This window comes from Maylandia zebra, linkage group LG4 (assembly GCF_041146795.1).
Source record: "Maylandia zebra isolate NMK-2024a linkage group LG4, Mzebra_GT3a, whole genome shotgun sequence".
Classification (NCBI taxonomy): domain Eukaryota; kingdom Metazoa; phylum Chordata; class Actinopteri; order Cichliformes; family Cichlidae; genus Maylandia; species Maylandia zebra.
In genome coordinates this window covers 21,119,923-21,137,795 of record NC_135170.1, presented here as the reverse complement: position 1 = coordinate 21,137,795, position 17,873 = coordinate 21,119,923, and positions in this window count along the sequence as shown.

Below are 17,873 nucleotides of genomic sequence, written 5' to 3'. Positions count from 1 at the left end.
CACGCTTCGGTGTTGCTTACACTGAGATCCTTGGCCCTCATTTTTCTCAGCAGAAATGTAAACATATCATCCTCTTTCTTCTTTTATCTTTTTTTCTGCAACTTGTTTTTCACGCTTTGAACCTGACAGTACATGCTGAGAGCCTGGAAGTGTGTGCTGTATGTCTGTCTGTATATATAATGCAGGAATTCACGTTTTAAAAGGAGTTAAATATTTTTCCATTGGATTTTAAATTCTTGTCTCGTGATTTGGCAGAAATCTCAATCGCATACTATAAAGGAAACTCTCACAGCCCAAAAAATAAAAAAGGATCATACCAATATTATGTTTCTGAAGGTAATGCATTAACAACAGTGTTTGAGAAAAGATTAAACTCCAAAGAGGAACAGGTTAGAATTAGTGAAATTACTCACTATTTATTCATTAATTGCAGGACTCAGAGACAAAGGGATAAACTAGAAGAAGTAGCTTTATTGCTATTACTTAAAAACACAAAAAATACAAGAACCCAGGTGAGGCTAAAAACTAGAACTCACTAACAACATGAGAAAACACACTATGAGTGGACAACACAACAGAGAACAGATGGAGACGCAGACAATATAGATACAGGTCGCAATTGTGGTAGAGTGGACACACCTGTGGAACACAGCTGAACAGAATCTAAACACAAAACACAGCTAACAAACTAAACATGACATACATGAGACAAGGGACTGTCAAAATAAAACAGGAAGTGACACACACACACACAATACACACTAACACTAAGATACATTAACTTCAGAGACTGGGAATAAACAAACATGGAGGAGTAACAGACTGGGGAGACAAAAGGGTGAAACACAGAGAGAGCATGGGAACATGAAGAGAGAAAACACAGGGACAGGACTACAAATGTATTAGCTAGACAAGACAGGGGAACACAGACAGACACGGAGACAGCCACAGAGTGATCAGACAGACTCGGGTATATGACTGGGGTGACTGAAAAGATAACAAAACAAGGACAGACTGGACACGAAGGGAACAAACATGAAAAAAATCAAGAACTATAAATAACAAACTCAGAGGCACTGTAAAGTAAAACACAGTCATAAACTAGAATATAGTTATCCTATACTTTAAAAGACGTAAGCAACAAGAAAACAAAACTCAAAAACTGTGTCGAAGACCCAGGACCATGACAGAGAGACAGAGAGAGTGCATTTTGAGTGTCGTCCAAATAGATAGTAGGAATCTATGCAGTTAGGTCCATAACATGTTGGACAAACACACACAGTGGATTTTAAATCAAGCAATCAAAATGTAATTAAAGTGCAGACCTTCAGCTTTAATTGCAGAAATTTTGCACAAACTGTCGCGGAAAAATGGCTATTTTTATACACTGCCTCCCATTTTCAGACTCTCAAAAGTTTATGTTTTTTTTAACTGAGAAGTTTGCTCATTTTCTGTCCTGAGAAACTCTTGGGTTGCTTTTGCAGGACGCTTTGCTTTTGGGGCATTACCTGTTGGCACTGTGAGGTGATGCACTGTTTCATCTGTTTAGCAGTATTTTACTGAATCTGAGCAGCTCATCCTGCTGCTTCTATCTGCTGTCACATCATTAATAAACACTAGTGAGACTAGTGGGATTACTTTTTCATGCAGGGTTAGATAGCTTGTTCCCTCAATAAATGAAATCAGGATTGAAAAAATACAGTTTGTATTTACTCGGGTTATCTTGTCTAAAATTAAAATTTGTTTGATAACCTGAAACTTTTAAGTGTGATTGATAATTTGCAAGAAACTGAGAAACCAGAATAACTAAGAAAATAAAAAAATAAATCAATGTCTGAAGATATGTTTTGATTTCCATCTTTTGCTCTGTTTCCAGATGAAACATTTGCACTCGTCTTGCTCGTCTCTGGTAGGAAGCCTTTAAAAAACCCCTCATCATTTCCTTTTTATGCCCTATTCTCTATTCTTTCAGATAGGTTTCTTACAATAGACCTGCAGAGAGAATTTGTTGACATTATTTAAGTTTTTGTAGTTTTGTGTAGTAAGTACCGTAACTACTTGGAAAGTTGGTGGTTCGGTCCCTGGCTCCCCCAGCTTGCATGTTATCTTCTTATGTTATAAATCTAAAGAGGCAAGGTTAAGGCACCAGTACTTAAAATTACCTACAGTATATTTATCTTTCCTGTAAAATGTAAAGGCAAATGTTACCCACTTATTATGTCCACTAGTAAAGATTTGTAGATAAATATACTTACATAATTACATAATTTATGGTAAAACAGACTGAAATTCCACTTACTGCTTGGTTAATCACACCCTTAATCACAGGCTGTATTATAAAGTTCTACCAAAAGAAGCTAATTATTACAGGTGTTAAACAAACCTTCGAGTTTTCCTGATGTATGTTTTGGGGCTTATTTCTCAGTTTAACTTGGCTTGAAGTAGTTTAACAGTTGCTTTGCTTACAACCTTTGCCTCCATCTAAATCCTCACCTTTATTGTGTTTTGTTGTCACAGCGTCCCCCACGTCTTATCTCTTCTCCCCATCTCCAGCTGTTCCCTGAATACTTCTTTCCCATCAAGCCAAAGCTGCCCTCCTGACCCGTCACCTGCACATGCTGACTCAAGGTGTTCGCTTACCCTCCCTTCCCCTCCGCCAAGTACCACTGATATGCACAAACGTGCACCTGCAGCCAACAATAGAGGCTTTATGCAGGGTGGGCACACTGCTGATCCAGCCGGCCGTCTATCAAAGGCTAGGATCTGGACATGGGTGGATATCATATCGAGGCCACGGTGCTTCTGAGGCTTACTTAAAAAGTGCACCAGTCTGAGAGGCGCATGAGTTTTTACTCGTGTCTGTTTAACAGTCCTCATCAGCCTAAACAAGGGCATTATCCAGAGTGTCACAGCTTTGTCACGTTAAGAGTAGAAAAGCCGCTCTCCACCACACAGGGGGATAAAAAGCTCAACTGAGCAGTCTATGATATGACTGTCTGTCATTACATTTTGCAGGCTAAAGCCAGATTTGACCGCGTCTAAATCCTGTGTTTCTCCTCGCCGTTGATGCATGGCCTCAGACATAACACAACATCCCCATGGCAATGACATCACTGTCTAAATAACATGCTTGTTAGGAATCTCCCTTGATGTCTGCCTCTGCGCAGAGGGATAAAAGTGGGCGAATGAAAGAGAGGGCAAAAGCCATCAGACGCATCTTCAAGAGCAGCTTTGGGCTTCAAAGGCAAACCTCAGGCGCTGTGACAGAGAACAACGGCTGATGACGTCACGGAGGGCGCAGGACGTTTAACCGAACCTCCTTGCAGCCTCTGAGCCTTTTCTTGAGCACGAGCAGAAGAAGACAAAGATGCATGAGAGAGCTGAGGAAGAGAGGGAGAAGCAAGAGAGAGGGAGGGAAAGAGAAAGATCCAGAGAGAGCAAGGGGTTCACGGGGGTCGGTTTGTGCACACATCGGGCCGGCAGGCGAGATCACATCCACAGGGAGCGTTCCTGTGTTTGGGATAGGAGGGAAAGATAAATAAGTCGGTATGGCTGCACAAAGAGCGGCAAAGGAGGAAACGGGAATGTTGAGATTCCAAAAGGAAAATTCGTGCCTCCCGCTCTCCCTCTCACACATAAACACACACAAGCAGGTTCAGATGGAATGAAATGGTAAACAGACGTGTGTGTGTGTGTTTTGTAACCATGGAACACGAGTTTTAGAAGTTTGTTATGGATTTGTTTTCAAACTGACGGCCTTTCACAACAACTCCCTTCCACTGCTGCGTGCTAGCGGATGGCGTATGTTTTACATCATGGCTCTCGTCCTGATGCCTCGGAGTAAATAATATGCAAACAGCAAACTAGCTGGCTGCACACTGCATATCACTAGGTGCTCCTATTTTCATAGGACCGAACTTGAACTAACTGCTTTTCGAAATCTTAAAGAAAGTAGAGCATACACGTTTAACTGTTGTGCTATTTGGGTGTATTTTATGTGTTTTTATCTGCCTCACGCCCTCCTTTTTGTGACCTGTGGTACATTTTCCTCTGGCTGTCCACTGACTCGGCTTCTCAGTCCCAACTGAGGTTAAGGAAAGAAGGTTGCAGTTATTGATCTCTATTAGAAAACTCATCCTAAGTCCACCAGCATTGCTGTGCCAGGTGTCCAACTCCAGATGTGAGTGAGTGCTTTGGTCAAGGGTTAAGGGATTGTGAAGGGAGGGCTCTGGTGTCTCCAGAGCCCTCCCTTAACATGGGTTAGGATGGCGCTCGAGTCGGCTCTTTCTGGATGATTTCCGGTGTGTTGATGAGGTAAACTGCTAGACACAGTGGGACTATTTTATCACAGATGTGTCAGAGCTTGACATTGGTGCTCTTGTTTTTTCACTTACACCACTCTGTCGTTAGTCGTTATTAATCTCTGTCTCTCTTCCAAAGTTCTATAATTATTCTTTTTATTTCATTAATTAGCCCTGCGACAGACTGGCGACCTGTCCAGGGTGTACCCCGCCTTTCGCCCTATGACAGCTGGGATAGGCTCCAGCGCCCCCCGCGACCCTGAAAAGGATAAGCGGAAGAGAATGGATGGATTTCATTAATTAATAAATAATAATAATAATAATAATTTTATTTATTTTTTTAAACAGATTGCTTCCTGTTAAAAGGGAGTTTTTCCTTCCCACTGTCGCCAAGTCTTTGCTCATAGAGGGTTATTTGATTGCTGGAGTTTTCTCTGGATTATTTTACCTTGTAGCATAAAACACCTTGAAGGGATTGCTGTTGTGATTTGGCGCTATATAAATAAAATTGTTTTGAAATTTTTGACACACCAGCTTAGTGAGCAGAGTAGTACCTGTCAACAATATCCCGCATCCACACACATCTAAACCACACGTTTTCTTCCACACTTACAGCTAAGTGCATCCAGAAGCGTTTTTCCTTGAGCTTGGAGTGAGGGAGTAATGAGAGGACACTGGCACTGCACAATAGCCATAAAAATCCAAAGTATCCCAAACAAACTTCATCGTTCCCCTGCCGGCCTCCCCTCCCCTCCCCTCTGATCTCTCTCCTCTTTCATCCTCCTCTGGTAAGACACCCACCCCCCCACCCCCACCCCCTCCGTTGTCCCCATTCTCGCTCCTTTTCATCTCCAGGCAACAAGGCAACGGCAAGGTTTGAGCTGAAAGGGAGGGAGGGAGAGAGAGGGAGAGCAGCAGACGGGGAGATAGCGAGCTGCTCTTGAAACTTTTGAGACAGCAATGTAAGGAATGCAGGTGCCTGCTGTGAAGACAACAAAGTGAGGGGGACCTCCATAGGAGCGCAGCGTGGCCGAGCAGCACGTCGGTGCGAGAGGAGCCAGCCCACATTTCAGCTCGGCTGAGCCGCCTCTCATGTAAAGCACTTGTTCCAAAGTTCACTTTCAAAGATATGCTTGTTGCCGCGCGAGGCTACGTGACGCCAAGTCTAAGAAGTCTAAGAACTTTGCGTTTATCATTGTTATCTGGCTTTCACAAAAACTCACCTGAAATATTTGTTTACCATGAAAATTCGTAGCGGTAGATAAACACATTTCATGCAAACACAAACTTGAACTGAGCATGACCTTCTCTGATATTTGGGGCACATTCTGTTCATCAGTGCTGTTCTGTGTGGTAATAAGAACAGAGAATAAAGACACTTTAACTCTCTTTTTATTGTCTGTTTTTCCCGTCATAGCCTACCCCCTTCTCGAAACATCTGCATTTCTGTTAGTCTCTCACCTTCTCGCCCTCTTTCCTGGGCTGTGTTTTATTCAGCAAAAAACAGAGTAGCCACAACACAAGGATACCAGAAGGGATTGAAAAGGAGCACACGAGGGAAGAGAAGAGAAAAGAAGAAAAGTTAAAAACAGGAGAGAGCTGCAGAGAGCGCGTGTGATGTGGCTGAGTAAAAGGACACAGATGACAGAGAATATTTTAGACACAGATATAAAAGAACATTATTTAGTGGTGCTGTGTGTGTGTGTGTGTTGTTTGTGCCAGTGCTTGAAAGTGAGGTAGCGTGAGAGCGGCAGATTGACTTCTATGTAGGTTTTATGTGTGTCATATATGTATAAAATCTTGACTAGACACATGTATGTTCATAAAAAAACAATTTCTGCCGGTGTGCTTGGTAGTTTGTGTGTGTGTGTGTGTGTGTGTGTGTGTGTGTGTGTGAGCAGCTGCTCATCTGCCTGGTGGAGTTCGGGGGCCCCGTGGCCCTCACAGCCAGTGACTGATGTGATTTAGTGACGCAGGTCAAAGGTCAAGAGCCCCTAGTCTCCATCTGCGTCTGAAGAAAAGGCCATCAGGAAGGGATTAGGTTGGAGTCAATGGTCCTAGTGACATGTGTTCTCCTAGAAACACACGCGCACACACATACACTTACACACACATCGTGCTCTTGTGGATTAACCATCCATATCCATTAAGTATCGGTATTTACACTGGTGTAAAGCCTTTATTATCTCTTCCCCCCATCCTCTTGGTCCAAGTTAAATTGACTAGCTGGGAAATTTGTTTAAAACTGATCATTGGTTATTATAACTATTATTACTTTGCTGAATATAAGAGTCACTAGAAATGAAGGTTTCCCTTTTCAGTTATAAATATTGTGCTACAATAGTAGATGTTCATATTTAACATAGTTAAGGTTTGAAGTTATAAATGTGTGTGCACATTGTGCCTATGAGTCAAAATGATCAGGATTCAGTTAGCTGGAAATGCTCTGTTTCATTTTGTTTTCTTCTTTTGGATCTGCATGATGTCAGATGTGAGCAGGTTGTAACACCAATTACTTGGTGTGTACACAGTAAGCCCTGCCTGTGCCTGTACACAAACCTTGTGTTTATGAGAGGCAGCCAATCAGAAGAAAGTTGGCTCAAAGACAGGATTGACAATGGATGATGTGTAGGGCTGCATTGAGGCTTGGTGTAAGATAAATAGGGGTTATTTTGAACTATAAATCATGCAAAGCTACTCTGGCGTAACATAGCATGGTTATTAGTAGTATATGACTGGCCTGTTAGTTCTGGTACACCAGAATCTGTATTGCCCACTTTGTCCTTGAAAGCCCAGAAAATTCAAGCTGCTTGTTTAGTAGCTGCATTTCTGTAGACGGCAGGAGAAACCCAGGGAAAGTGCGATTTATGATGAGACGTTTGACAGACAGGCAGGCCTGCGATGGCTGAAGACAAGTGTGTTTGATGAAACATGGCAGGAGCCAAATCCCAGTCAGCCCTCTTATTGAACCTACTGAAGGAGGACTGTGTTGTGGAAAACTTACCCAAAGTGGCTCAGAAAGAAGTGCACGCTCTTCTGCAGGTGAAGGGGGAAATGGCGAGCTGAGGGAATAATGTTTATGTATTACATTTCAAACACTTCCGTCTCGTGAGGAAACCCAGATGTAAAGGTATGTTCCTCTGCCTCGAGGATCTGACGGATTCCTTCTTCTTTTTTCTCTCTTATTTCCCGATATTTTCTTTCTCCCCGTGCCACGACAGAGCGACAGAGTTTGGCTCTCCATCATCACAACACACAGAGGATTTTTTTTGGAGTTAAATATGCATACAGGTTGGATGTTTTGCTTCTTTTTAAAATTTACCATGTGGGCAAAGTGTGTTTTTCCTGCAGTCTCACACACCTTTAAGTTTGTAAAGTGGAATTTGAAAAAATTAAAAAGCCTACCATTAAAAGGACTTATATCAGTTAAAGACTCTCCCTATAGACAAACCAATTTCTAGACCATTTATATTTCTTTCAGGAAAGTAGCCTGTCCTATGATGGCGACAGAACTTTTAATCTTCAAACAAACCATATCCAGCTCTAGTGGGTCCCCCCCCTCACTGCTCTTATCTTCTTACAAGCGTCGTTGCTGGAGTGAATTTCTATATATTCTTACTTTCTTTGTCAGCACATATAAACAAACCCAAGGCCTTCACAAATACGTACCGCCCTGCTTTCAGAAGTGTGATAAAGTCTTTCTTTTTCTTTTTTTCCCCCCACGCTACTCAGAGAGGAGAAAGCGGGTTGTTAGCTCTTTGAGCCGGCTATCAGAAAATCCGGGGGAAATTACGCTGAGCGCAGCAGTCGTACAGCAAAGGGTGATTACAAATTCAAATGGATGCTTTTTGCATCAATGGAAGGCTTTGAAGACCTCTTAATGAGCAGATAGCCGGAGTTAAACATTTGTGGAACTGCCATCTTCGAAAGAGAAGCAGAGAGGGGGAAGAGAGGGAGAGGGGAGGAGAGGCGAGAGGAGAGAAAGAGGGGTTTTGATCCTGGCAGATATCTGCAGGGCAGCGCTGAGCAACTGTCTATAACGGACCAGCGGTTGTCTTCTGAGAGGGAGAGAGAGCTGGTCGAGGCTCTGTTTGGATCCAGGGGTTGATGGGGCTCTTCAGAACAAACTTGCACCAGGACAGCATCCCTGCTGCTCCGCGCTGATCAATGTCTGTCAGATTTGAAAGACTGGCACATGTGATGAAAGCTGGATTGAGATACAAAGGGGGGTGGTGGGTGGAGGGGTGGGATAGGAGAACAAGAGGGCTGCGTAGAGCTGCACGCACCACTAAATCAAATATTGAAAAGGCAATAAGAGGAAGAGACAAGGCAAGAACAGGAGAGAAGGAAGCTAAGTTGAAAAGAAAGAGCGGATGCTAAATAAAGTAAAAAGGGGCTTTTGCTCAAAGAAGAAGGGGATGCAGAATAAAGGGAGGAAAGCAATGGAAAAAGAGAGTAAAGCAGGGAAAGAGAAGGTTGAAAGAGAGCAAAGCAAAAGATAAACAAACACAGGGAGGCAGAGGGAGACGAAAGAGTTGTTCCTCCATCTCAGCAAAGCAGCGGGAGTCTAGTGGAGCTTTGAACTTGGCCCCCATTAGAGGCCTGATGACGGTTTGAAGTGAACGGTTGAAACGAGCCGGAGCATTTTAGATGTTAATTTGTTTTTGTTGTGTGTGTGTGTGTGTGTGTGTGTGTGTGTGTGTGTGTGTGTGTGTGTGTGTGTGTGTGTGTGGGTGGGTGTATTTTCTCATCCTTTTCAGGGCTTCCGAATCGTTCATAGTCACACCCAATTTAACACAGCAGGATAAAATGCTTCCTTTAGCTTTGTTCTTTTCTTCTGTTTTCCTTTCGTCTCGTTTTCTCTTACCTCCTTGTTTTGTTTCCGGAAGGGAGACAAAGATTGTTACAGCACAACTTTAAGTTGAATTCAGCTTTTCTTTATTCAAAGGAGAAAACAAAAACGAATCTGTGGAGATGTTATCTTCATGTGAAACTGTCTTGATTTGAGATTTTGTTTTTGATCTTCCCGTCTTGTTTTCTCCGTTATCACTCGGAAGTGTATTGACAGGGAGATATGAATCTTTCAAGTGTGCAAATAGTTGGAATATTTTGGGATTATGACTCATTATTCTTGTATTCTTTTGTTAAAGTGTAGCCATTAGAGATTTTTCTCATTTTCTTTCAGATATAAACTGCTGTAACAGTGGATTCGCGTATTACACGTGCTCTGTGTAATTAGTCAGTTTTTGTGTTTGTATGATATCGTACAGCTTTCATATTCCTCATAAGGTCTGAAGCCCCAGTCAGCTGCTGTTTAAACCCTCTGTTTGTGAGGAACAGCCAATCAAAAGAAAGCTGGATTGAAGAAAGAGTCCAAGAATACAAGTACAGAGTTAGAAATGAGTAGAATCAGTCCGCTGTCATCTTCTATTTCCAGTTGTTTCTTGCACTGAGAGTTGAAGATGATCATGAAGTTATTGCTTAGTTGTTTGTTGTTTTTTTTTGCATGTTTGAGGTCAGTAGCCCCTTCAGGACTTCAGCACAGTGAATTCACATTAAAACAGCTGTAATCACCATCCATCCATCAAGCTACAATCCAGAACACCTCAACCAGGGGTGCCCAGACATGTTCCCATAGCGAGCTTCAGTAGCTGGTGATCGGACTGGCAGGGCCCCTGTCCTTGACCACTGCTTAACATACATTTTACCCAATGACTTTGGTGCCTGCTGCAGGTGTTGGGACTCCTTTTTGGGCTGTGCCTGACTGGGGCCATGGGCTAAGACCCAACCTCCCTCAAGCTCTCTCCCCATGTCTGGCTAAACCTATCCTGGGCAGGCTAAACTGGTGATTTCGTCTCATAGGAGTGCTCTTATTTTCATCTTGCTCATCATCACCTAGGACCAGTTTGCCTTGGGACATCCTATCAAGGGCAAAGCCCCAGACAGCATAGCTCCTGGGATCAATGTGACATACAAACCCCTCAACCATGATAGGGTGGCGATTCACAACAAGCTCCAGTCACAAGACATTAAATTCAAGTGTGTGCTGGGAGAAGTTGTCAAACAACCCAGGGAAGGTCAGCTGACTTTTTTATAGCCACTCTGACCTGTGACCACTGGTTGTATCTCACATTTGGTCAGCGGCAGCGTGATCAGATTAGAGAGCCAGTCTGGCACCATCACCACCACCAGGTTAACTCCCAGTCTTTGTCCCCAAGCCTCCTCAGTCTGGGTGACAAGTTTCTGTTGGGACTGGTGGAGGGGTCTCGTGGAGGGGGTTGTGTGTCTGGATTGGTCTAGTGTGTAAACACTGAGCGTCTGTGATCTGGTGACACATGAAAGGGATCTGCCTGTGGGGTTGCCGGCCCATCGTCTATATGTTGGCATCCCCCACCTACTCCTCCCCATACACGCACACACACACCCACACCCACACATTGACATCAGATTTATGTATTTATGCATTGCTGTGGCACAGCTCAAAGGGCTATAGCTGGAGGGAGGGGTGAAGGAGAGTGGAACGGGAGCACGGCTGCTTGGTCTGCAGACAGAGACTGATGGGGTGCTGGAGGTTGGAGGGTGACATGAGAGATTGAAACGCAGGAGGGTAAGGGGTGTGTGAGACATCTGGAGAGCGATGATGCTGATTTATAACTTACTGCTTTGGTCCTTCTACAAACTTGTGTGAGTGCATGATTTTCAAATAAAGCTGTTTTTTTTTTTGCTCTTATGTTGAAATTATAAGTATGTTGAAGGTCCAACCTACGCATTATATCATCATAAAACCTTAGAATATCAAAATTAGACAATTTCACTGTTAATTTTAAGTAATCAGTCATGTTCCTGTGATTCGATACAGCAAGTGCAGTAGCAAAATCTCAACACTAGTGGGTATTCATGTCCGTGTATCACTGGATGCCTTCTGCTTAGAGCCATTTCTTGAAGATAGCAGCCTCGGCTGACAAGAGGTCATCAGGCCGTACCCACCGTTCATTGAATATTTTGACCCTTAACCACAAGACTCTCTGTTTAGCAGCGTCAGCCAAGTCCCACATCCAGACCTCCAGCTCAATTTGTCCCGTTTGTGTCAGAGCCAACATGAGGGTCTGTTACTGCTTTTCAGTCCCGCCTTAGCTGACCACACACACACACACCTCCCTCAGGTGACTCTCCACCGCCTGGGTGGCGAGGCATTAATGTTCCACTTACACTCTAAACAACCACGTTTTGTGAAATGTGTTCAAAGTCCTGCACCAGCTGGTGTTACCGCTCGGGTCTCTTCACAGCCCTGTCAGAATAATCTTTCCTTTGCTGACCAGATGACTTCATTTGACCCAAAGGTTGTGGAAAGTGCAGCTTCAGCTCTGCTTTCATCTCTCAGGTGCTGACTGAGTAAAGAATGTCTGGTTTTACTGTGATTTTCTCCCAATCTTGATGAAGCTGATTTGGGTTTACTGCCACTGGGTTTTCTTCCAGAATGCTGGCAAACAGACGTAATGCTCTTTTAGGATGACACCTGTATCTCTCCTGGGTTAGTGCTACTTTTCACACAGTCAATATGCCGTCATGTGCTTTGGGTTCTTATTAATTCCACTAAAAATATGTTTTATTCTCACTGGTAAAGCCTTTCCAATGCTGCTAGAAGTGCGGTGTTCATAGGCCACATTGGTTGTCTACAACGACCTTGATTTTTTTTCTTTGCAGACAAGAGTTTGAACTGATCACACCCTGATAGATCTAGTTGTGATCCCTCTTTCATGAATTTCTTGCGAGGCTCTCGAGATCATGGACAGCGTGCATTTGACAGCTTTGAACTCAACGGGGTGGATGGGACTCCGTAGCTGTGTAGCTCCTTAAATGATGTGAGCCTTCAAGGTATTTCTAAAATGCCAAATGGAGATTTTTTTTTTAATCTTAATATTTCCCCCTCTGCCAGAACGCATGAAAAGCCTCCTATTTTTACTGAATTCTAATAATGATAATAATAATAATATGAAAAGTACCTTCTAGTGTACCTATTTACAAGTAAATACAAATAAACAGTGACTGACCATACCCAACCCTAAGGTCTGCTTTTGCAGATATCATGAAAAGGAAACACCTAATGAGTTCACACTAGGATGTGGTTTCTTGCTTTTGAAGAGCTGATGTGCCATACATGATTCCATTTGAATTGGAATAAAAACTTTGCTCCGATTAAAGTTTCAAATAAGTAAGTAAGTAAGTAAAATTTATTTATATAGCACATTTCACAGATAAAAATCACAAAGTGCTTCACAATAAGATCAGACATACAAGTTAAAATTAATTAAAAGCCCCTTTGTATAAAAATGTCTTCAGCTGATTTTTAAAGGAGTCAGTAGAGTCTAGACAGCGTAAAGACAACGGCAGAGAGTTCCACAGCCTCGGTGCCAGTGCCTGAAAAGCCCAATTGCCACGTGTTTTAAACCTAGTACGTGGGACCACCAGTAGCCTCTGACCTGAAGACCTAAGTGCTCGGGATGAAGCATGAGGTTTCAACAGGTCAGAGATATACTCGGGAGCTTCACCGTGCAGAGCTCTAAAAGTTATTTTAAAATGAACCCTAACATTTACTTTCAACCAATGAAGAGAAGCCAAAACTGGAGTAATGTGTGACCTCTTGTTTGTACCAGTTAAAAATCTTGCCGCTGCATTCTGTACAGACTGAAGGCGATCCAGAGCTGATTTGTGGAGACAAGTAAAAAGACCGTTACAATAATCCAAACGAGAAGAGATAAAAGCATGAACAATCATCTCAAGTTCTGCCTTTGACACCAGTAGTCTGAGTTTAGAAATGTTTCTTAAATGATAAATAGTTTCTGAGACTCGACTGAAATGAAGGGTCTAAAAAACTGATATGCTGCTAAATTTCTGAGAGCATGTGATCAGGTGCAATAATCAAGGTTTCTGTTTTATCTGCATTTAACTGGAGGAAATTGTCATTTAACCAGTGTTTGATTTCTGACAGACAATTATTTAAACAAGACAATTTATAAAACTCAGAAGCTTTGAAAGAACAGTACAACTGAATGTCATCAGCATAGAGATGAAAAGAAATATTATTGTAACGTCTGATAATTTGGCCTAGAGGGAGTATATACAGCAAAAAGAGAATAGGACCTAAAACAGATCCTTGAGGTACCCCAGAAGGCAGAACTGATGTTTCAGACAACACATGATTCATACAGACAGTAAAGGATCTCTCAGATAGATATAACATAAATCATTTTAAAACAACACCAGTAATCCCAAACAAGTCCTTCAGCCTATTTATCAGGATGCTGTGATCAACAGTATCAAAAGCAGAGCTGAGATCCAACATAACCAGAACGGTGTACTCTCCAGAGTCTGCTGCCATCAGAATGTCACTAGACACTTTAAGCAAAGCGGTTTCAGTGGAGTGGTTTTTATTTGAATAATTTAAAAAGATTACATAAAGATGATTTTTTTTAAATGAATTCCTGTTAAATTCAGCTGAAATAATTCAACCTAATCGGCTCGTGTTCTCAAAGCCGTGGCCATTGTGGTTCAAACCAAATCAAAGCTTCTAACGGTCATATTATATTATGTTTGCTCAAAAATCACAGATCAAATTTTGTCGCAAAAATGAACACAGGAATCGTTTCAGCTCCCCGAACAGTCTTTTACTCTTTTCTTTCTTTGCAAACACCAAAGTCTTCAAGATTACAGAGAGAGAGAAGGACAGAAAAGGAAAGAAATAAAGGGGGATGTCTGGGTAACTTCAATAGCCTCTCTGTGTCCATCTAATATGGAAGGCTAGCATGCTGGGAGTTGGCCCTTTCCATTCAGACAGACCCCAAACTCATAAAGACCTCTTCTATGGCCCCCAACCTGAAACCCACCCACCAAAGCCCTCATTGGTATAGGCCTCTTCCATGGGAACTTGCAATCTGCAAAGTAATCCCACTTTGGCCCCTGGAGAAGCCTTTCCAAACAAACCATGTGAGCCCTAATACCCAGGGCTTCACAAGTGGCTCCTGGCTAGGCCTGAGCTCCACCATCAACAACAACTTGGCCCTCCTTCTTCTTTTTCTCTCATTCTCTTGCTTTCCCTCTTTCCACAGATAGACGACAAAAGAAAGGGATCTCCTTCTAATTGCTTCGGAGATTGAAAAGCTGAGAGGGGTGGTGGGCGGCTACAGAGGGAAGTGAGACGTAGGCTCTAGAGGCAGCGGGGGACTGTCAGTCTGGCTTTGGCCTTCCCTGGGTGTGCGGTAGCTGGGATAAAGGAGCTGGCAGGACAGCCTCTGCTGCAGAGCTGAGCCGAGTGGATCAGAGTGGAGGCGGGCGACTCCCAGGGCCTGGCTTTACAACTCCGGCCAAACAGAGGACTATGAGAACGTTGAAGAGCTTCAGCGGCTCTGCTGGAGGCCTTCTTCACACATGGGAAAGAACGTCTGGTCCTCACAACTGTGATTCAGAAACCATAGGGCCGTGGAGAGCAGTGTGTCCAAGCCAAGAGGGAGTGTCCGACACTGAGAGGGCAGAAACACGGTGTATTGGTAGTCATCCAAACATTGTGCTCTGTACGAACAGTCGAGCCACTGTTGATCAGTGAGGTCGATGATGAAGTGTGTGAACACACAGCTGGGGTGGTCCGTGACCTTTGGATCTGTTGCCATGACATGCAGAGTTGCTAATAACACTCACACTCACTCACAGACACATACCTTGACCTCTGGAGCATGCATTGCCACAAATCCAAGCCTGTTTCGCTTGCTCTGCATCACCCAGCAGCAGCAGCTCTTTGAAGCCTGGCAGAGGAGTTTTGCTCAGCTGTCTGTTTGCGTGAAAGAAAGAAGCTTCTTTGGTGATGATGAAAATGAAGATAGCATTGCCTATTTCTTGCAATTCAGTAATAGGAGAATTGCAAATGCAAAGCAAAAATCAAATTTTAAGTTTTAGTGCAGCTAGATTAAGCTTCACGTAAAGTTTAAGTTCAAAGGTTGAATATGAAAGGGTCTGCTCTTCTGCATGTTTAGTGACATGGGATCCAAAAGGATTTTGGCCTTACTAGCTCCTGAAATTTCCTTTAGTCTCCCCTCCCTGACCTCCTTTCATCCCTCCGCCTTTCTTCTTTTTAATACAAATCAGCCACTCAATGCCATGCACATGTTTTAGTGTTATTTGAACTCTGGCAGCGAACTTCAAACAGCTTTTAAAGTGAACAGTTTTTTCCTCTCGCGCTCTCTATCTCTTTCTCTCTCTCTTTTTTTATTTGAAAGAACACAGCCTGCTTCCAAGTACACCTGATCAGAAGGTCGAGAGATGGGGATTATGATATGCAAATGAGGCTTTGTTATCAGCGCTGACATTCGTTATAAAGCTGAACAGCAGAGAGGTAACATGAAAAGGTGGCAACTCACTACCCCCCCTAACCCCTTTTTAGCATAACCTCTCCTCTCAAACACATTGGCCTACCTAAGCCCTCATTTTCCCCCCCTTTCAGTTTAAAAGGTTACACCAACAAAGAAAAGCCTGTGTGGTAAAAAGAAAGTTCCCCTATTCTACGTACTTCTATATAGTCAAGAGTATTGATTGGTCAGTCGGTCCTAAGGTGTGTGCACCATCTCTTACTACTTTTAATGCAAGACCTGATATCTAGAACCATCCGTGTGCCGATGAGGGTGTCGTCTCTTGTGCTGTTTAGGCAGCGCGCAGGACTTTGCAATTACCAAACACTGTAGAAAGGCTTTCATGTCTCTCCCCTGCTGTGACAGGATAAGTGTGAGGACACACACAAGTACACACTCTCACACGTACACCGAGAGATTTAGTCTTCCTCTTTTCAAATGCACACAGAAAGATGCATATGGTTGCCCCCCCTGTTCAATCTGCATACGGTTCAGTTCAAAGGAGTCCAGGCGAGGTGGCGGTCTGTGCTACTTTTCCAGCTATTAGCCTGGCCCACCATCTGCAGTGATCTAGCGAGGAGTGGGTTTTATGAAGTTCATAAAGGGATGGTTATTAGAGCGTCAGAGTAGAGATTGGCTGTCTGGCCTTTGAGTTTAACAGCAGGGGTCCCGGGTGCTTTGATGTGAATCATACTGTTAAATAACTTTGGAGAGGTAGAGGGAGCCACTGAAACCTTACAAAAAGGCCAAGCCCTTGTTATATAAGTGATAATTGACCCATTTTTGTTCCTCTTCCTCTTTTTTTTTTACTTCTTTGAGTGTGATGACAACCTCAATGAGATGCAAATGATGAGCCATTTGGTGTCCATCGGTTTCCAGAGTTAAAAACCATAGTGACCTTTGAAGTTCAACATAATATGGTGTCCAAGTACAGTGCAAGTTTTCACAGTGCTTTACTTATTCCACATTTTGTCATGTTACAGCCTTATTCCCAAATGGATTAAATGTATTCAAAATTCTACACATCATACCCGACAAAGTGACAAATGTTAGCTTGAAATTCTTGCAAGTTTTGTAAAAAAAAAATTATATTTATATATAACATGAATATTGACAGCCTTTAATCAGTACTTTGCTGAAGCACCTTTGGCAGATATTACAGCCTCAGCTCTTTTTGAGTGTGATGCTCCTAGTTTGGTCCATGTATTTTTGGGCAGTTTCTCAATTTATTCTTTGGGGAACTTCTCAAGCTCCATCAGGTTGGATGGGGTTCAGTCAGTTTCAAGTACTGGCTCTGGCTGGGCCACTCAAAGACATTCACGGAGCCACTCCTTTGTTATCTTGACTGTGTGCTTAGGATTGTTGTCCTGTTGGAAGATGAACCTTCACCCCAGTTCGAGGTCCAGAGCACTCTGGAGCAGGTTATTATTAATAATGCATTGTTATATACATTGCTGCATTCATCTTTCCCTCGACTCTGACTGGTCTCCCAGTTCCTGCTGCTGAAAAACATTCACACAGCACGATGCTGCCACCACCATGCTTCACATGGGATGTAATTGGCCAGGTGATGACCGGTGCCTGGTTTCCTCCAGACATGACGCTTGGCATTCCAGCCGAAGAGTTCAATATTTGCTTCATCAGTCTAGAAAATGTTGTTTCTTGTGATCTGAGAGTCATTCAGGTGGCAAACTCCAGGCTAGTTGTCATCTGCCTCTTAATGAGGAGTGACTTGCCCTTCTGGAAAGTTCTCCTCTCTCCACAGAGCAAGGCTGAAGCTCTGTCAGAATGACCATCAGGTTCTTGGTCACCTCCCCAGTTAAGGCCTTTCTACCCCGATTAGTCAGATTGGGCAGGTAGTCAGCTCTGGGAAGAGTCCTGGTAGCTCCAAATTTACGGCCACTGTTCTCATTTGGACCTTCAATGTTGGAGAAATTTTTCAGTACCTTTCCTCAGATCTGTGCCTTGACAATTCCTTGGACTTCATGACTTGGTTGGTGCTCTGACATGCGCTGTCAGCTATGGGACCTTACATTTTGTTTTTCATTTTTAACAAATTTGCAAGAATTTCAAGCACTTTGCCATTATGGAGTATTGTGTGAATTTAACCCCATTTTGGAAAAAGGCTATAATGACAAAATGTGGTGCGGGTGAAACGGTTTGATGCTGCCCAGTT